General features: G+C 42.8%; 1 protein-coding gene across 5 annotated transcripts in view; it reads right to left on the reverse strand.

Annotated features, from left to right (window-relative positions):
* TUBA1C (tubulin alpha 1c) overlaps positions 1-20,393 on the reverse strand; it is a 98,869-nt gene that overhangs the window by 37,952 nt on the left and 40,524 nt on the right. For 3 of the 5 annotated variants that reach the window (XM_080662843.1, XM_080662841.1, XM_080662840.1), the window contains one exon: positions 13,218-13,366. The gene's annotated coding sequence lies outside the window, so the exon portion shown is untranslated. Of the gene's footprint in view, positions 1-13,217; positions 13,367-15,268; positions 15,359-20,393 lie in introns of all 5 variants that reach the window. The other 2 variants (XM_080662842.1, XM_080662844.1) reach the window with 2 other exon arrangements.

Consider the following 20,393-nt stretch of genomic DNA (forward strand, 5'->3'; position numbering starts at 1 on the left):
TCGTGGGTTGATGCTCAACCCTGAGCCACACTGGCTGGGCTGCACATTATTTCTTCAAATATTTTTTCTGACCCTTTCTCTCCTTTCCCACTACACATATGTTGGAATATTAGATGTTGTCCCACAAGTCTCTGAGGCTCTGTTCCTTTTTCTTCAATTTTTATTCTTATTCTTCAGTGGATAATTTCTGTCGATATCTCTTCAAGTTCACTGAGTCCTGAATCTGCTTTTCAGCCATTCTAGTGAATTTTTCATTTCAGGTATTGCTTATTTTCACCTCCAGAAATTACACTTTGAAATTTTAAAATAATTTCTGCTCTGGCTGGTGTGGCTCACTTGGTTGAGTATTGCACTGTGCATAGCAAGGTTACTGGTTTGCTTCCTGGTCAGGGCACATGCCCCAGTAGGAGGTGTGCAGGAGGCAGCTGATTGATGTTTCACTCTCACATTGGTGTTTTCTCTCTCTCCCTTCCTCTCTGATAAAAAATCAATATAAATATTTTTTAAAAATTTAATAATTTTTCTTTATGGAGTCTTTGTTGATTCATTATTGTCCTACTTTCTTTTGATTCTTTAAACATGATTTATTTTAGTTCTTTGAACTTATTTATCATAGCTGCTTTGATGTCTTTGCCTGCTAAATTCAACTTCTGGGGACACTCAGATAATAGTTTCTATTGACTTTTGTTTTTTCTGAGAATGAGTCATATTTTCCTTGCTTTTTTCTGAGAATGAGTCATACTTTCTAACTCCTTGAGTATTTCATTGAAAACTGGATATATTAAAAAAATATATTGTAGCAACTCTGGATTCTGATTTTCTTCTTCAAGGCTGTCTTTTGTGTCTGTGTGTTTAGTAACTTGCCTGGGTTCAATCTATGAAATCTATCTCCACTGAAGTGTATGGTTGCTATCTTTGCTCAGTTTATTTTTTCTTGTTTTTAATTTTAATTTCCTAGGGGTTGCCTCTCTGTTTTAGGAGCTTAATGGTCAACAAATGATAGGAAAGAAACTGTGCTCAAATACCTCAAGCTTGTAAGGCTTCCTTCTTCTGATAATTTGTGTGGGGGCAGGGGAGCATATTCAAAGTTCAGGCTGTTTTCATTTCTATTTGGGCTTCTACTTTTACTTTCCATTTCACAGCTCCTCTATACATGAACCCACAAGGTGAGCCAGGAGTATGTGGCTGTCTTAGACCCTTCTATGTTCTCAGCTGTAAATGTGTACAAACCTCACCCAGGAATACACTTGCCCCAACCACAACTATAACATCAGGTTAGTAGAATCATTGGCTCTTTCCCATTCCAATTAAAGTGAGCCCTCTTCGACTGTGGCAGCAAAGCTGTTGGTCCTAACAGCATCCCCCAACCTGGCAAAATATCCATGCTGACTGGGCTGGGAAAGGGAAAAATTCCCAGGCAAGGATGCCACAGATTTCCGTTATTGCTGAACTTCAGCAGCATTCAAGCATAAACACTCTTCTACTTATTATATGTCTTTGGTGATTTCCAGAGTACTAAAAATGACTGTTTTCATCTATTCCCCCCCCCCCCCAGCTTTATAGATGCTTTTTTGTGGGGATAGGATTTGCCCACCTCCTCACTTGCCATAACTAGAAGTCCCACCCTCCTCAATAAATATTTGATAAATAAGATAATCTTTTTTCTACCTCTACCACTCTGCTGAAACGGTGCCCCCCAAAATTATCAGTTGTCTCCCAGGCACAAAACAGGTTCTGGTTAAGATGGACCTGTGGTGAATTCCCCCTCTCCTTAGTAATTGTGCCCTTGACAAGTATACTTATCTTCTCCAAGCATTTTTTTTTTTTTTTTTTTACTATCTGTTAAATGGCTAAAATAATGTTTCTGGTGTTGTTGTGAGGAGGGTGGGGTCTGAATAAGCATCTGGGCGGACACTGCAGGGTTCTTTTCCAATGTAGTGTTTATCCGGAGGCCCGAGAGCCTGTTCAGACTGTGAGTCTGGGCTGCCTCTTAACCTCTTTTATCACCCTTACACTCAATGCAGATAAACTGGTTGGAATGCAAGGATAAGATCATGGAAATCCTTTGAGATTGGCTCTATTATACACATCTAAAAGGTATTATTATGTCTTATTATGATGTTCTCTGGGAACTTTTAAAAAATCCCTCTCTGGGAAATTTTGGTCATAGTAGAATTTCTAAAAATAGGGAAACTCCTGAAATTACTCCCTTAACTTCCTTTTTCCCTGGACATTTTAATCATTATAATGTTTATATCTTCTGAAAGACCAGGATTACAGAAGTAAATCCTTCTTAATCACCAACTCAAATTTTTAGATGTTTCTTCTTCTAAGAACTGAAAGACATCACCCCCTCCCCATCAGAAATAAAACATCAATTTAGTGGTTAAAAATGGAGAAGAAGGAACATGGCCAAACAGAATGTTTGGAATTTGAAAAGAAAATACTGTGGTGAGTCCATCACCATTTAGGGCCTTGCTGAAAATTCAACTATTTCTGCAGGAAATGCATGTTTAAAAACAGAATAAAAAACGATTGTTCTCCCCATGTTCTCTTAAATTTCTTCCCCATTGTCCTTCCTTTAATTAGCTATGCACTAATTACCATTCACTATTGTTTTTTTCATGTGTCAACCAGGTTGCCAGCTCTCTGCAGGCAGCCATGGTACTTCTCCCTGTGCATCCTCCTCCATGGCTGACACTGTTTCTTGCTATCACCTGCAGTCAACAATTATGCTCATTTTTACTTCCTCACTCAGAAACCTTCAGTGACTCTCCACTGTCCCTAAAAGTGGTCCTCAGATATTTTTTGGTTGTATGTGCTTATCAGTAAACCAATGTTTACATAGCCTCTCTGATACACACACATACACACACACACACACACACACACACGTAATTTATTTTTAAATTATTTATATTCTATTGCATTTCACTTTTATGTAAATTACAAACATCCACCAAAATACACGAACAAGTATAAATAGAATTCCTAATATTTTCTCTCTGTACCTCTTGCACAGTCCACTTTGTAAGATAAAACCAGGTTCTTTTGAATCATAGTCTTCTTGAGAGTGCCCAACATAAGTATTTTTTTAAACTTTTATTTTTAATTTTTATTTTTTTAATCTTTATTGTTCAGATTATTACAGTTGTTTCTCTTTTTTTCCCCCCATAGCTCCCCTCGACTGGGTCCCACTCCACCCCACCCCATGCCCTTACCCTCCCCCACTGTCCTCATCCATATGTGTATGATTTTTGTCCAGTCTCTTCCTGCCCCCGCCACCCACACAACTTTGCCCCCGAGGATTGTCAGTCCACTTCCTTTCTATGCCCCTGATTCTATTACAGGGGTCCTCAAACTATGGCCCGCGGGCCACATGCGGCCCACCGAGGACATTTATCCGGCCCGCCAGGTGCCGCTGCCTGTCCTGCTTAGCAGCCGACTCATCCGGGCCCACAGTGCGCATAGGAATTTGTGCATAGTTTTTTTTTTTTTTAATTATAGTCCGGCCCTCCAACGGTCTGAGGGACAGTGAACTGGCCCCCTGTTTAAAAAGTTTGAGGACCCCTGTTCTATTATATTCACCAGATTAATCTGTTCATCAGATTTTTTATTCACTTGATTTTTAGATTCACTTGTTGATAGATATGTATTTGTTGTCCATAATTTTTATCTTTACCTTTTTCTTCTTCCTCTTCTTAAAGAATACCTTTCAGCATTTCATATAATACTGGTTGTTGGTGATGAACTCCTTTAGCTTTTTCTTATCTGTGAAGCTCTTTATCTGACCGTCAATTCTGAATGATAGCTTTGCTGGGTAGAGTAATCTTGGTTGTAGGTTCTTGCTATTCATCACTTTGAATATTTTTTGCCACTCCCGTCTGGCCTGCATAGTTTCTGTTGAGAAATCAGCTGACAGTTGTATGGGTGCTCCCTTGTAGGTAACTAACTGTTTTTCTCTTGCTGCTTTTAATATTCTCTCTTTGTCTTTTGCTCTTGGCATTTTAATTATGATGTGTCTTGGTGTGGTCCTCTTTGGATTTCTTTTGTTTGGGGTTCTCTGTGCTTCCTGGACTTGTAAGTCTATTTCTTTCACCAGGTGGGGGAAGTTTTCTGTCATTGTTTCTTCAAATAGGTTTTCAGTATCTTGCTCTCTCTCTTCTTCTGGCACCCCCACAATTCTGATGTTGGTACGCTTGAAGTTGTCCCAGAGACTCCTTACACTATCTTCATATTTTTGGATTCTTTTTTCTTTTTGCTTTTCCGGTTGAGTCTTTTTTGCTTCTTTGTATTTCAAATCTTTGACTTGATTCTTGTGATCCTCTAGTCTGTTGTTGGATCTCTGTATATTCTTTTTTTTTTTTTTTAAATATATTTTATTGATTTTTTACAGAGAGGAAGGGAGAGGGATAGAGAGCTAGAAACATCGATGAGAGAGAAACATCGATCAGCTGCCTCCTGCACACTCCCCACTGGGGATGTGCCTGCAACCAAGGTACATGCCCTTGACTGGAATCGAACCCGGGACCCTTCAGTCCGCAGGCCGACGCTCTATCCACTGAGCCAAACCGGTTTCGGCTCTGTATATTATTCTTTATTTCAGTCAGTGTATGATTAATTTCTAGTTGGTCCTTTTTCATATCCTTGAGGGTCTCACTAAATTTATCAGCGGTTTCTAGAAAATTCTTGAAAAACCTCATAACCGTGGTTTTGAACTCTATATCCAGTCGTTTGCTTTCCTCCATTTCTTTCATTTGTGGTCTGTTTGTCTGTCTCCGCATTTTGGCTGCTTCCCTGAGTTGATAGAGTGGCTTTGTGTGCTAGGTGTCCTATAGGGCCCAGTGGCTCAGCCTCCCCAGTTACCTGAGGTGGACACTCTTGGTGCACCCCTTTGTGGGCTGTGTGCACAGTCTTGTTGTAGTTAAGCCTTGATTGTTGTTGGTATCACTGGGAGGAATTGGCCTCCAGGCCAATTGGCTGTGAGAATCAGCTGTGTCTATGCTGGGAGAACTTCTGTGCTGGAGACACCCTTATGAGGCAAGACTTGCTTCAGTGGGGCTTTGGTGCTCACTGAGTCTGTCCCTCATGGATCTGAGGAGTTGTAATCTGGATGGTCCCACTCTGACCACTGGGTACACTAGCTCTTGGATCTCCAAGGAGGTGCTAATTTAGCCTCTGCCTGAGGCCACCCAGCAGGAGCTACGGAGAGATCTGCAGATTCCTCTTCTTTGTTTGGGTTTTGGAGGTGCCCAGATGAGGCCCCGCTGTGAAGCAATGCAAGCTGTTGTGGGGCCTGGGCCTTCTTTTGGATGTTCTGGGTCTCTCTGACTCAGCTGCAGTTTGATAGGTAAGTTTAGAATTCAAGGAACCAGACCATTCATATGCAAAAGCCTCTGCGCACAGCTTGGGTGGGGCGAAGTCTCAGGGCAGAGCAAACAGCAATGGCTTCCCATCAGCCCTACCCTAAGAGGCCCCCGGGTCTCAGTGTCCCCTTGGTAGTCGCTGCAAGCACTTCTGAGAGAAAGCCGCCCTGAGTTCTGCCCGCTTCCAGACAGTCCTGTTTCTCCCCGTATGAGTCTGGGTCCCCAGAGTCTTGCCCGTAACTGGAGTTCAGAGCAGTCAGGAGCTTGTGTCTCCCTCCGGCTTGAAAAAGACAGCCCTCTCTGCGCATGCGCCTCCCTCTCCATGCGTGCGCCTCCATACCTCTGCCTCCTGCAGCTCCCCTGAGTCTCAGTGTGCTTTGCTCTTTCCTTCTAGTTGTAGAATTTCCACTCAGCCAGTCTTCCTGTGGTTCTGGATGACGTCCATTTTGTCTTTTAGTTGTAGTTTTGAAGTTGTTGTGCAAGGCAGCAAGTTCACGTGTTTACCTATGCTGCTTGGTTTCTCCCCCAGCATAGGTAGTATTAAGGAGGTCAGTTTCCAGATACTAAACCCACCAAAGGTCCCTCTCCTGAAAGTGATGTGCCTGGGAATGGCTGGCATTGAACCGATTTCTATTTTCCAGCCTCCCCTTCCCAACTGCTCTGGCTTTTCACAACAGAAAGACAACCCTCAGCCATCCTGAACTGTGCTTTGTCCCCAAACGAAGGAATGACTTGAGAATGCATCACCCCTGAAAGAGAACCTCTTGAAAGTTTAAGTAAGAAACACTGGCAGGGCAATGCCTTCTTTTATCCTGGACAAATTCCTGGCAAGTCTCTGTGCCTTGGACAATGACTGTCTTAGAATTAGAAGTTACAAGTGAGGTTGTAGAAGAACTTGTAGTAAGATAGTGCTTTTACTTTAAAAATGAAGCTAAACTTCTTTTCTGATACAAATTAAGTCTAATTAACTGACCAGTTTGACTATAGACTATATTTTCCACAAGTGGAATGGGCTACATCTGTGGCTCCACATTATGGATGAAAATATATGCATAACACCCAACAGACAATATACCTTAAATGTCATCATTTGTAACTATTTCAGCTTCTGATGACCACTATCGTAAGCTAACACTCACAATGTTCATAATCACCCTACTCTTTTCCAGCTCATCTCCTGTCAGTCCTCCTCAGGCTTTAGCCACACCACACTCATGCCCCTGGGCACTCTACCTGTGGGCGTAGTTATGCCAGTTCCTCCATGGGAAATACCCTTCCCTCCCATCTCTGTGAGTGTGCTGAATTCCTGTCTAACACCTGCTTGATCTGTGGCACTAATTAGGCATTGAGGATGAAAATGAACATCATAATAGCCTTGGCCCAATTTTCATAGACCATGAGATTCTAGCATGGGAGACAGACAGATAAGCAGCAACAATATGGTATGACAGAGCTATGACGGGGAACCCTGAGGTTGTTGGGAACTCAGCCTTGGGGGAGGGTGTCAAGGAAATCTCAGAGGAAGTGGCCAAAAAGCCAAACCCTAATGATACACAGGAGTCAGTCTGACATTTTGTAGGGAAGGGAGAGAAGAGGACTGATCTACGCTGAGAGAACAAAAGTGAGTTGGATCGGCATTGTTAAAGCAATTCCTCTGTGAAGTCAGGATTTTGACCATAGGAGACACAGTTACCTAATTCTAGGGTCCAGATATAAATTTCTACCAAGTTCAATCTATTTCATGTTTTTGAGAGAATGGTCACATTCTCTCAAAGGCCTAATTTAGAACAGGCTAAAAGTCAAGGGAGAGGTCATCTCCAGAAAAATTTTCCCTCACTATTTGCCAAACACAAAATATTTGAACCCCAACCTCAATTGCTGGGGGAATGGGTAGTCTTTTTATATAGGGTTAACCAGAAATAGTGCTCAGTGAATACTCTTGGGATGTCTGTGAAGAAACTGACAGGTAGTTTATACAGTATATGTGGCTTGTTCTGAGGGTGGAGCCACCCTCTAAACAAACAAAATGAAACAAGGAGAACCACAAAAGAGAAAACATTCTGTTTCCAGGACTGCCTTGTACTACACAGAAGAGACTGAGGGCTAAGGTATCTGGTTCTCACTGCTCCACCTCTGATCCCCAAGCGAGAGCCTTGGAGGCACTTCCCTGAGAGATGTACAATTCTCCACTTCATGCCACCACTCACAATGCTGATTTGTTATCAAGCTATTTATTTCTATGAAAGACTTTCCTCTACAAATACAATATTAGAGAGGTGTGACAGATGTGGCATTAGGCATCAAATATTTCCTGTACTGGTCACAATTCAGTTCCTAATAACTCTTTGTTCCTTCAAAATGGAAAATGTACTCAGTCTTCTAGTTCTCTGATACAGTCCACCCATGTACCATCACAATAGATTTTTATTTTATTTCTCATCCTGTTTTCTTCTTCAAGTACCCATATGCAGGTTAACATTATCTCTAGGACACTATTCACTATGGCAGTAGAATCAGTAGGTCTCACTCATGACAGCTTAGTTATTGAAGCACCAAAGGCTGTCCTTATAAACATTGACTATATACGGAAGTCATGTGACATGGACCCCAAGGACTCCATAACCAGTGAGGTTCCAACAGGCTATATTGTTGGTAAAGCTATTTCATCTCTTTCAGGAAAACGATTATAAATTCATCCCAGAACACACAAACTTATTTTTGTTAAAAAGTTATTATCAAGCCGAAACCGGTTTGGCTCAGTGGATAGAGCGTCAGCCTGCGGACTGAAAGGTCCCAGGTTCGATTCCGGTCAAGGGCATGTACCTTGGTTGCGGGCACGTCCCCAGTAGGGGGCGTGCAGGAGGCAGCTGATCGATGTTTCTCTCTCATCGATGTTTCTAACTGTCTATCCGTCTCCCTTCCTCTCTGTAAAATATCAATAAAATATATTAAAAAAAAAGTTATTATCAAGTTCTGCAGGCTCAGACCCGTGTTGGATATTTTTCCATTATAAATGTTTCCTATCAGTGATACCATATTTTTCCAGATGGGTGGGCCAACTGTAATTCTGCTCTACAATTATTATTTCTACCAGTTCCCCAAGCATTTTCTGATTATGGCCTTTATTTCTTTATATATATACTAGAGGCCTGGTGCACAAAATTCATGCACGGGGGTGGGGGGTTCCCCTCAGCCCAGCCTGTACCCTCTCCAATCCGGGACCCCTTGAGGGATGTCCGACTGCCGGTTTAGGCCCGATCCCTTCTCATAATCCAGGACCACTGGCTGCCTGCCTGCCTGATCACTCCTAACTGCCCCCCCCGCCCCGCCGGCCTGGTCGCCCCTAACTCCCCCCCACTGGCCTGGTCATTCCTTACTGCCCCGCCTGCTGGCCTGGTCGCCCCTCACTGCCCCCTCTGCCGGCCTGGTTGTCCCACACAGCCTGCTGTTCAGTTGTTTGGTCATCCCTCACTAACCCCCCTGCCGGCCTGGTCGCCCCACGCAGCCCACTGCTTAGTCGTTTGGTCGTCCCTCACTAACGCCCCTACCGGCCTGGTCTCCCCACGCAGCCTGCAGGTCAGTCGTTTGGTTGTCCATCACTAAGCCCCCTGCTGGCCTGGTCTCCCCACGCAGCCCGCAGGTCAGTCATTTGGTTGGCCCTCACTAACCCCCGTCGGCCTATTCACCCCACACAGCCTGTTCAGACGTCCGTTAGGTTGTTTCTGTTGTGATGGTCGCTTAGGCTTTTATATATATAGATATTTAACACTGAAAGCCAGGGCTTTCTTTTGAGAGTTGGTTGTAAGCATCCAGTAGCACACCTCTGTGTGGGAACCCCTTTCACGTCCTGCGTGGTTCAGGGTTCCGGTTCAGGGTTCAGGTTCTGGAGAAGGCCGCACACAAATGAAGAGAGAGACTAGAAAAGTATTAATTTGGAAATATTGGGGGGCCAGGCGGGAGCCCACCTCTAGTGGGAGGACTACCCTAGGCTCTGGCCTTGCTATCCCTTTTATTGAGGCTATGGGATACACCCATTACCCTTAAGCAGCTTTGGGAAACACCCATAGCCCTTAAGCAGGTAATAAGCGGATTATCATATCAGTAAGGATTTACATGATTACAAGATGGGGGAGTTGCCTCAATTACCATTGTCTCAATTAGATAGGGAGTGGTTGGCTCTGACCTTTCAGAGCTTCAAGGTTGACCAGCCTTCCAAGGTTCCTTGTCCACACCTTTCTAATTAGTGAGACAATGATTGGTTTCCAGCACCTCTGGGTAAGGGTGATGAGTGTCTTACCTTTCGGCAATACACATTTGATATTAGTACACTGTGGAGGCTAAATCTAGGTAGCAAAAGCAAAATACAAAGAACAAATGATTGTCATCATTTCAACCCTCAGCAGAATCCCAGACATCTTGTTTTGCTGCTGGCCCCACTAGCCATGCAGTCTGTGGCTACATGGAGGAACGTGGAGGGACACATGACGCCTGACCAAGTGGGGCTGGTATCATGGCTTGAAATGGGTTTGGCTTGGACACTATTCCTTCTCCCAGCTCACTCGATTGGCAGAGGATCTGAACTGGGTGCAGCTCTTAATTTAGGCAACTGGCAACAGAGAGGGCCGAAGCAAATTCTGCCCACCAGTGCTGCTCATGAACTCTTCTGGTGTCCTCCTTAGGTTCTAAGAATTCAGTGAAAATGAAGGACCCTAGAAACGTGCACATTCACATAAGATGGGGATTATATGCTGCAAACACAAGGAGGGAAGGCAGCCAAATTGGAGGTCAATGTTAGTAAGTACAGGAGGAAAGTGATTCCTTTATTTATTTATTTTTTAAAATATATTTTTATTGATTTCAGAGAGGAAAGGAGAGGGAGAGATAGAAACATCAATGATGAGAGAGAATCATTGATTGGCTGCCTCCTGCAGACCCCACACTGGGGATCGAGCCCACAACCTGGGCATGTGCCCTTGACCGGAATCGAACCCGGGACCCTTCAGTTCACGGGCCAATGCTCTATCCACTGAGCCAAACCAGCTAGGGCCCTTTCTTTCTTTTTTCCAGTTTTATTGAGAGATAATTGACATATAGCACTGTATAAGTTTAAGGTGCAGGGCATAATGATCTTACATGTATTATGAAATGATCTGATTATGGCCTTTAAAAAGTTTGCAACAATGGTGAAGATAGGTTTATATTGATGTATATAAATATGCTTGCAAATGGGTTTAGACCCTTATGTGGAAAGCCTCTGAAGTCTCCTAAATAGAAAATATTTATCAAGTAAATCAGAACAGACTTAAGAGTTTGGAAAATGCGGGGGTGGGAATGGCTGGCTGGTGAGGGACGGGGGGGGGGGGGGTCAATTGGGGAAAAAGGAGACATATGTAAAACTTTAGACAAAAAAAAAAAAAAAGAGAGAGAGAGAGAGAGAGAGGAGAAACCAAGATGGCGGCATAGGTAAACACCTAAACTGTGGCCTCGCACAACAATTTCAAAACTACAACTAAAAGACAAAACGGACATCATCCAGAACCACAGAAAGGCTGGCTGAGTGGAAATTCTACAATTAGAAGGAAAGAGAAAAGCACACTGAGACTCAGAGGAACTGTGGAAGGCAGAGGTATCAAGGCGCGCGCACAGAGAGGGCGGTCAACTGAGTGCGCGGCTGGCTTTCTCAAGTGGGAGGGAGACAAAAGCTCCCGACTGCACTGAACTCCAGTTCCGGGCGAGATTCTGGGGACCCAGACTCATTCGGGAGAAACTGGACTGTCTGGCAGCGGGTGGAACTCAAGGGCAGCTTTCTCTCAGAGGTGCTTGCAGCAATTACCACGGGACACTGAGACACAGGGGCCTATTAGGGCAGGGCTGACGGGAAACCAATGCTGTCTGCTTTGCTCTGAGACTCCACCCCATCCAAGCTGAGCACAGGGGCTCTTGCAAGTCTTGTCTCATAAGGGTGTCTCTAGCACAGAAGTTCTCCCAGCGTAGACACAGCTGATTCTTACAGCCAATTGGCCTGGAGGCCAATTCCTCCCAGTGATACCAACAACAATCAAGGCTTAACTACAACAAGACTGTGCACACAGCCCACAAAGGGGTGCACTGAGTGTCCACCTCAGGTAACTGGGGAGGCTGAGCCACTGGGCCCTATAGGACACCTACCACACAAAGCCACTCTATCAACTCAGGGAAGCAGCCAAAATGCAGAGACAAACAAACAGACCACAAATGAAAGAAATGGAGGAAAGCATGGATATAGAGTTCAAAACCACGGTTATGAGGTTTTTCAAGAATTTTCTAGAAAAGGCTGATAAATTTAGTGAGACCCTCAAGGATATGAAAAAGGACCAACTAGAAATTAATCATACACTGACTGAAAGAAAAAAATATTATACAGAGATCTAACAGCAGACTAGAGGATCACAAGAATCAAGTCAAAGATTTGAAATACAAAGAAGCAAAAAACACCCAACTGGAAAAGCAAAAAGAAAAAAGAATCCAAAAATATGAAGATAGTGTAAGGAGTCTCTGGGACAACTTCAAGCGTACCAACATCAGAATTGTGAGGGTGCCAGAAGAAGAGAGAGCAAGATATTGAAAACGTATTTGAAGAAATAATGACTGAAAACTTCCCCCACCTGGTGAAAGAAATAGACTTACAAGTCCAGGAAGCACAGAGAACCCCAAACAAAAGGAATCCAAAGAGGACCACACCAAGACACATCATAATTGAAATGCCAAGAGCAAAAGACAAAGAGAAAATATTAAAAGCAGCAAGAGAAAAACAGTTAGTTACCTACAAGGGAGCACCCATACGACTGTCAGCTGATTTCTCAACAGAAACTATGCAGGCCAGACGGGAGTGGCAAGAAATATTCAAAGTGATGAATTGAGCAAGAACCTACAACCAAGATTACTCTACCCAGCAAAGCTATCATTCAGAATTGAAGGTCAGATAAAGAGCTTCACACATAAGAAAAAGCTAAAGGAGTTTATCACCACCAAACCAGTATTTTATGAAATGCTGGAAGGTATTCTTTAAGAAGAGGAAGAAGAAGAAAAAGGTAAAGATAAAAATTATGGACAACAAATACATATCTATCAACAAGTGAATCTAAAAATCAAGTGAATAATAAAAATCTGATGAACAGAATAAACTGGTGAATATAATAGAACCAGGGGCATAGAGAGGGAGTGGACTGACAATTCTCGGGGGGAAAGGGGTGTGGGGGTGGGGGAAGAGACTGGACAAAAATCGTACACCTACGGATGAGGACAGTGGGGGGGGGGGGGGTAAGGGCAGAGGGTGGGGTGGGAACCGGGTGGAGGGGAGCTATGGGGGAAAAAAGAGGAACAATTGTAATAATCTGAACAATAAAGATTTATTAAATTAAAAATAAATAAATAAAAGAGGTGAGAAAATTAAAAAAAAAAAAGAGTTTGGAAAATGGTAGCAGGGCTTAGTGACTTTATAACAAACACGGCCAAGGTCACATTTTAGCACCTCCCCACTCCCAGATTAACTTTATTTCTGTCACCCTCTTCACTTTTAAAATTCGTTCCATTCAGCAAAATCAGTTCCATTCAGGGGAACAAACACATTGTAACTTCTGTTCCTGATATTTCTCTGTGTACAGTGATGGAAAATACAGTTTTAGTTTTCAGCCCTGCAACTGTAATGAAATGAATTACGCCTCCTCCAAAGCCCCAGGTTTTACTAAGAGGACACCTAAAAAACATATGCCACTTCATTTATGCCCGGGGGCTTCTCAGAACTGAGATCATTTTCTTGTAGAGGGACAATTTAGTTTCATTTTTGATAAGCTGACTACATGTAAATGCTACCTTGGTGCCAGTCTTTCCTGGGCAAAGGCTGGGCCTTCACCTGCAACGCGATCTCTCCTTCCCGGGCAGGGCCTTGCAGCGTCGCGGAGCGTCCAGCAGATGGCGCCGTAGCTGAATTTTCGCGAGTTGCTCTCTAAGCCTGCAGGAGTCTGGAATAAACAGGAAGGAGAATTTTTTTTTAAGCATTTTAATTTTCAACATATATATATATGTTTCTCTCTCTCTCTCTCTCTCTCTCTCTCTCTCTCTCTCTCTCTTTCTCTCTCTCTCTCTCTCACACACACACACACACACACACACATCAGAGGATATCTTTATTTTACTCAGTTGAAATCATTTGAGTTGTTTAAAAATTCAGTGATTACGCAATCCCAAATATGTTTTTTTAAGATTTCCACTCTTTCAAAGGATCCAACAAGCAAGTTATCACGTATCATAAACTTTCTTAAGGGCACAGTGGTTCAGAAATGTTAGCAGGCAGCGCAGGCTGCCTCTGAAAAGACCAGCAAGGCGTGGCGGATGGCAGCTCCGCTGGGCGGGGGCGGAAGTGACTTCGTGGGGGCAGGGCGGCGGCCGCCGGAGCCCCGAGCACAGCGCCGTCTGCTGGTGAAAAAGGGGAGCCAAGGCCTGTGGCGTCGCTCCCGGGACGCTTAGACCCGCAAGCTTCCAAACATGGTTGCATTCAGGGCGCAGCACGTAATGCCTCACCAAACAAAACTGAAAGTCATGCGTACAACCAGAGCAGCCTTTGTCTTGAGAAGAGAAACCTAGAGGCCTAAAATGGTTTTGGTATACAAAGTTTCAGAGGATTTGTCTGTTTTTAATGCTTCCTAAAGCTTAAACAGAGTGGATTGATTTTTGTGGTATAATCGTTAGGACAATTCTAAAGGAGAGTGAAAAATAGAACCTGGTAGGGGCTCTCTTTCATTTATCTTATCCTGCTTTACGTTGTTTACAAAATATTAAAAGAGGTTATCAGAAGCAAATTGGGAGGGGGGGGGGACGGGCAGGGGGTTGAGTTTCAAAGGTGATTGTGCTTATTTCTCATTATGCCCCCTCATTTTTATTCCAGGATTGTTGCAGTGCCATTTTAGAGTCCCTCCTCCTCTCCCCACGTCCTTTTCCTCTTCACTCATTTGACAGGAGCCTCTGCAACCGTCTGCTTAGAACACGTCATCGTCACCCACTGGGAAAGAATTGTGGTACCACCTTTCTCCCCCTATGGCTGAAGCACAGAAAGATGACTTGCACTTCTGCTCTTGAGCCAGCGTGATTGCTGGGAATTGTGACCTGCAAGATGATGCCAACGTGCAGCTTCCCGGTTTTTATACTGCATAGAGCTTTATGTTGCCCTTCATTAAGCTGATGCTTTCGCTTCTAGAGCCCTGTCCTTCAGGTTGCCCAAATGATGTGCTAATAACCTTTTGTCCCTTGCACTTATAGAGACTGCGTTAAGTGTAAGAATTGTACATTTCTGCTTTCTTCTAGTAAGGGAATGAAGACCCATAAGTGGACAGTTTCATTTTGAAGGAGGCCACCTGCAAGAAAGTGATAGGGGCCTGGATTCAACCACAAAGCCAGAATAGCAGCATACCGTTTCTCCCCCTACCAATAAAAACACAGGTCTAGGGATGCTTTCCATTGAAGACAAGATGCAATCAGGCTAAGGGAGAGTCCCTGAAATTGCGCTTCCACAGTAGTTCTTAAGACTATCCTCATGTGACTTTTGCTCTTTATAATAGGAAAACACACACTCCTGTATGGAGATTTAAGATGCTAATGAGACGTGTAGTATGTCAAAGCATGTAGCCCTACAGCACTTTCTCCAGCCAATGCCAGCCCTCCAAAAGAGAGACCTGAAAGATCAACCAGGAAAGGGACTCGCTCGGTGCTATATAAATGCAGATTCGGCAGAAGTTGGAGAGCCACATCCACTTCCTGTGTGTGCTCTCTTGATGCATCAAGCTTTGGTCTCTTCCCTCTAAAGTTTAAGAAATCTTTTCTGTTCGTTCCCTCCCATGATTTCTATCTAGGGGAAAACAAGAACCTACCCTTCAGTTGGTAACAATTTGGACTAGTCCTGTTGTGTATCAGATCTCTGTTCTGTGACATGAAAATTCCCAGCTTCCAACAGGGCGTAGCTGTAGGCATAAATTATAGGCATTGGTTCAAAACAGGGCCTTTTCTTTCGTCCAGTAGCATCAGAAACACCATAATTAGGAATATAACTGGAACAGAAGTCTTCTTGGGGGTCCAGGAGAAGAAAGGTTGGGCTCCCAAGTCCTGTACATGGCCACTTGGGCTGTATGTAGTCTTCACAATCTGAATCCAAGCCGATGAGCACCACTGAGAGCTGTGTCCGGAGGACAAAGAGGAATGGATATATGGTAACGTAGTGAATCAGAGTGTTAAACATTTTAACTGGCACAGCTAAAAATCTTTTTAGGAGAAAAATTTTATTAGGTCATTGCTAGCAAAAAAGAAGACTGGTCTTAGGGCCTGGAGTCTAAACTACAGGGAGCCTGGCTAGGTAGAAAAGACAATATGTCCATCGTTATGGAGTTTTGCGAGTGTTTTTATACCTCAGGTATGGGGAGAAAGATGTGAGCCATTCTGAAAGGATTTACATTAGCTATAGACAAAGGGGATGGGAGAAGGTGAAGCAGGGCCATTGTAAGGTAGGTGCAGCAGAGTCCCAAGGAAGAAATGTCGGCCTGTGTGCAGCAGATTGGAAAGTCCATGTGTCAGTGAGAAGCGGAGGTTTCTGGGGTTCAATAGCACCTGGCTGTTCTCTCTTTTGGATAAACTCTGAAATAGCTATCTAGAAATTAATCCTAACTTTCAACAGGTATACAGGAAATGTGAGCAGTATTTTGTCAGAGCTGGACCACAGCTATTACCAGACTAAATGTGCTATCTCTTTCTCTCACTCTCAGCCACTGTACTTTGCATTTTGAACATCTCTGAATTTTTTTTCTTGTCCAGGGACAGGATCCAAGATGATGCCTGATGTGTTTATTCGCAGAGAAACTGAAGTGAAGGAGAGGAATGTCTCCCTAGGTGTTACTGTGTTATAAAGTGCCCTTGGGGGAGAGGATGCGTAAGCAGGACAGCTGATCGCATTAATAGTGTGCAGACAGGCACACATCTTCCCACAGCCCCAGGACTGCTGAACCAAGTGTTACTAAACTAATCCGCAGAGGCCCGGCCCTAAGCCTCCCTGCCGCAGTCCTCAGAGGGAGTCAGTCAGCTCAGACAAAGCCAAGAGGCTTCTCCAAGGGGGAGGGGTGCCCGCTTTCTCTTTGTTCTTCTTTGGAAAGCCGGCTCTCTCAAGTTTCATAAACCAGCTGCTTTTACCTCTTGCAGAAAGGGCAAAATAAATTCATTGCCAGTAATGATTTGAAAAGCATATTTTTGGAGCCCTGAACTCTGCTAGTAAAAAGCAGGGTCAAACTATAAAATTCTCACATGCTGTACATTTTTATTCTGGGTTTCAAGGCAAAAATTTCAGAAAGGTGCATCTCTTTATCAAATAAAATTAAAAATAAAAGGGTCATTTCCCGGGGCTATGCCTGTCTGAGCGTCACTTAAAAAAATAAAAATAAATAAATAACTCACCCAACCTTCAGAAAGGTTGGTAGAGACAAAGACGTTTTGAATCCCAGTTAACCTAATAATTACAGGCCCTGCACCTTACACTTAAGAGTCTTCACAGAGGTAGGGTTTAGTGAGTGAATTCCTTTGTCTGCTAAGAAACCCCTTCAGCAGTATAAGGGCTCTCGGAAAATTACACCTTTTCACACTGTGATTTTTTTTTCTTATAAGAATGATTTAACATAGCTCCTTTAAACCTAAAAACATTCAGAATTGTCTATCCCTAATTTAAGTGTGGAATTAAGACAAAGGGTGCTTGTTCCTGAATAAGCATGCCATTCTCCAAGCACTCAAAGCATCTGCTGCCTGGAATGATTAAACATTTATTTTTAAAATTTATTGATTTGAGAGACAGAGAGAGATTTTTGTTGTTCCACTTATTTATGCATTCACTGGTTGATTGTTGTATGAGCCCTGACAGGGGATCGAACCCATAGCTTTGATATATCGGGATGACGCTTTAACTAACCAAACTACCTGACCAGATCTCTGGACTGATTTTAAAACAAAAGCCACATGTGGCTTCTACACTTGACAGTTGAGATGGCCTTTTATGTCCACTGGGGCCTGCTGGAATTGGTTTACACACACCACAGAAAAAAGATTAGTGGGCTGAGATGGACTAGGCTGACATTTTAGAAATACTGTAGGTTTGTTTCCTGGGAATTTACACACACACACACACACACCATCAAAACGGGTACTTTCAGTCCCTTCACATGGCATCCACAGGCTCTTTAAGACAGTTCCTATTCTTTGGGGATTTTAATCTGCTCACTAAATATCAGCTATTTTTTCTGGAATATATCTGCACATTTCTACTCAACTGAGCCTTGGGGCATGTGGCTCAGAGCAGCCGCTCAGCAGCTCCTGGCAGCCGCATTGCCAGCACTCTCAAGAGGAAGTGAGAGCAGCCCCAGCCAGGAAACCAGCCCCGTGTCAGCCTATGATCTAATGGCTCAAGTTCTATAGATGAGACCCAGGTCAGCTTCCAAATAATCCTGAAGCTAGGTAAGGAACAGATAAGCAGGTGTTAAAGGTATATATGCATACACCTTTGTAATTAATAGAAAATTTTGATAAAATAGCCACTGGGCATGTATATCCATAACACTACCCTGTGTTTATGTTATTAACTGTTACCCAGAGAGCGTATTACAGAATGCCTTCACTTGGCAGGTTCAAAGTTCTTCCCAGTGTTCACTTGCACATTAAGGCACTTCATCTTAACTGCCAGCACTTCCTTTATGTTTCACACAGGACTCAGCGGGGTATTAGACATGCAGTAGGCACTTAGGGAATACGTGCTTTTAAAAAAAAAGAAATTATGGAAAAAGGAACAATGAATGGTTGCACTTTAATCCTGAGATTAGGCCTGCCTTTATTGTCACATCTGAGGAAACTGGATAGTGATATTTTATAGACGGAAAACAGAAATGAGGATATTGCAACTTCTCTGACTTAAGAGTGACGGCTGCTAACTTTCCTATATACCAGAAACTTTACATACATATCTCCTTTAAACCATACCTGTAGAGGCTACGTTTACTATGATTACTACCCTTACTTTATATACAACAAAACATTACCCAAGTCACGCGACTCATAAATAGCCACATTAGGACTTGAATCCAGAGACCTGTCAGTTTCCAAAGGAACATTCCTGCTCCTGAATGTCTAATAGCAATATTCATAGCTCCAGGTACTAACTACCCTTCTTTGAGGAATTACCTGACAACAGAATATCTGAAGAGGGAAGGAGAGAGAGGGAAAAGGGTAAGCAAACCCAATTCATAACTTATATGTCTCAGTATGTGTGGTTTCTCATGCATTCTCATTTCATCCTCACAGCACCCTGTCAAATGTGTTATTACTATTTTTTTTAAGTTTGCTCTGAAAGAAGTAGAGCTTTTTTCTCTTCTTTTTATATTTTGATTGATTTCAGGGAGGAAAGAAGGACAGAGAGATAGAAACATCAATGATGAGAATCATCGATTGGCTGCCTCCTGCACACCCCACACGGGGGATCAAGCCCAAAACCTAGGCATGTGCCCTGACTGGGAATCAAACCATGACCTTCTGGTTCATAGCTTGACGCTTAACCACTGAGCCCACCAGCTGGGGACTATTTCTTACATATAAGAAATATATCTCTGGAGAACAGGTGAGTTCAGGAAAAAGTGAATGCTAAAATTCTGCACCTGAGAGGTAACAAAGCTATGATAACACTGTGCCTGCCCTAGGCCTCCCAGCTCAGCTCAGGGCGCTTTTTACATTTTCTTCCTTTCTTACTAATGAACACTCCAATGAGCCTTAAAGCTTATGCCTGTCTCTACGTACCCCATAAAAACAAATATGGTTAAATGTTGACTTGCTGTGTCACTAAGGCATTTAAAATCGGAGGCAATGTAGAGAGGAAACAGTAAAAGTGACAGTGCATAAAATGCTACATAACAATTAAAAGCAACGAATTAGATTTAAACATACTGCCATGAAAAGCTCTTCAGCAGGCATATAAAGTTAAAAAATATAAAAAGCAAGTTACAGAATGAAAAGTACAGCATGGTACCATTTATGTTTTCAAAAGTCATACACACAAAATAATGATACAAACACACATAGGAAACAAGTTTGTTATACCCCAAATAACTGGTTTCTCTGGGGAGAGGACTGGGTCCAAGGGGAGGTGCATAGCATTGTCAGACTTTTCCTTTACCTTTGTACAAAATAATTTATTCAAATACGTGTATGTAAAAGGGGAGGGGGGGAAGGACAGAAAAGAAACAAGTGCTGCTGTTAGAAAATAAAGGTTTAACAACACGCAGTAAAGGTAAGAGGTACACATACACCAAACTAAAATCCACGGCCTCATTCAGGTCCATAAGAGATCAGTAGATTAGAAGAAAGTCCTCATGTTGGCATTATTATAATAAATGGGATGATTTTTAGAATGTAATATCTCCTGACTCTACCAGAAATGCAGTGCTGAGAAATACACTAGACTTGGAGCCAGATGATTGGGTTCAAGGCCTGACTCTGCAATTCTCTGTAACCTTGGGCTAATTTTTTTCAGGGCCTTACTTTCCTTTATCTATGGAGTGAAGATAATAGTAACATACTTCATAGGGTTCTTCCAGGATTAAATGAGATAATGCACAGGAAAGAATAACAAAATTATGCCAACTGAGACTTATAACTTCTAAATTGCATTTGTGTTTACTCTTTTCCCATTCTTTCTCTCCCACTTCAGAAAATTATTTTTCTCACACCTTTAAGTGCCCCACATTGAGGTATAATTAAATTAGAAAAACATTAATCTTTGATATATTTGCTGATAACAAATAGGCCTTTGTTATTTGAGTCTTTAGACTATGCACATACAGAGTTTCTAAGCTTCAATAACCTATATTCAGGTATTTATTTTAAGGAATATATGTATTTGATTCCATTTATAAAATATACCCCTTTCCTGTGAAACCCACTTTTCACGCAAGAACTAAAATATCCAAATCACATAGGTCA

Source organism: Plecotus auritus (genome assembly GCF_963455305.1).
Source record: "Plecotus auritus genome assembly, chromosome: 3".
NCBI lineage: Eukaryota > Metazoa > Chordata > Mammalia > Chiroptera > Vespertilionidae > Plecotus > Plecotus auritus.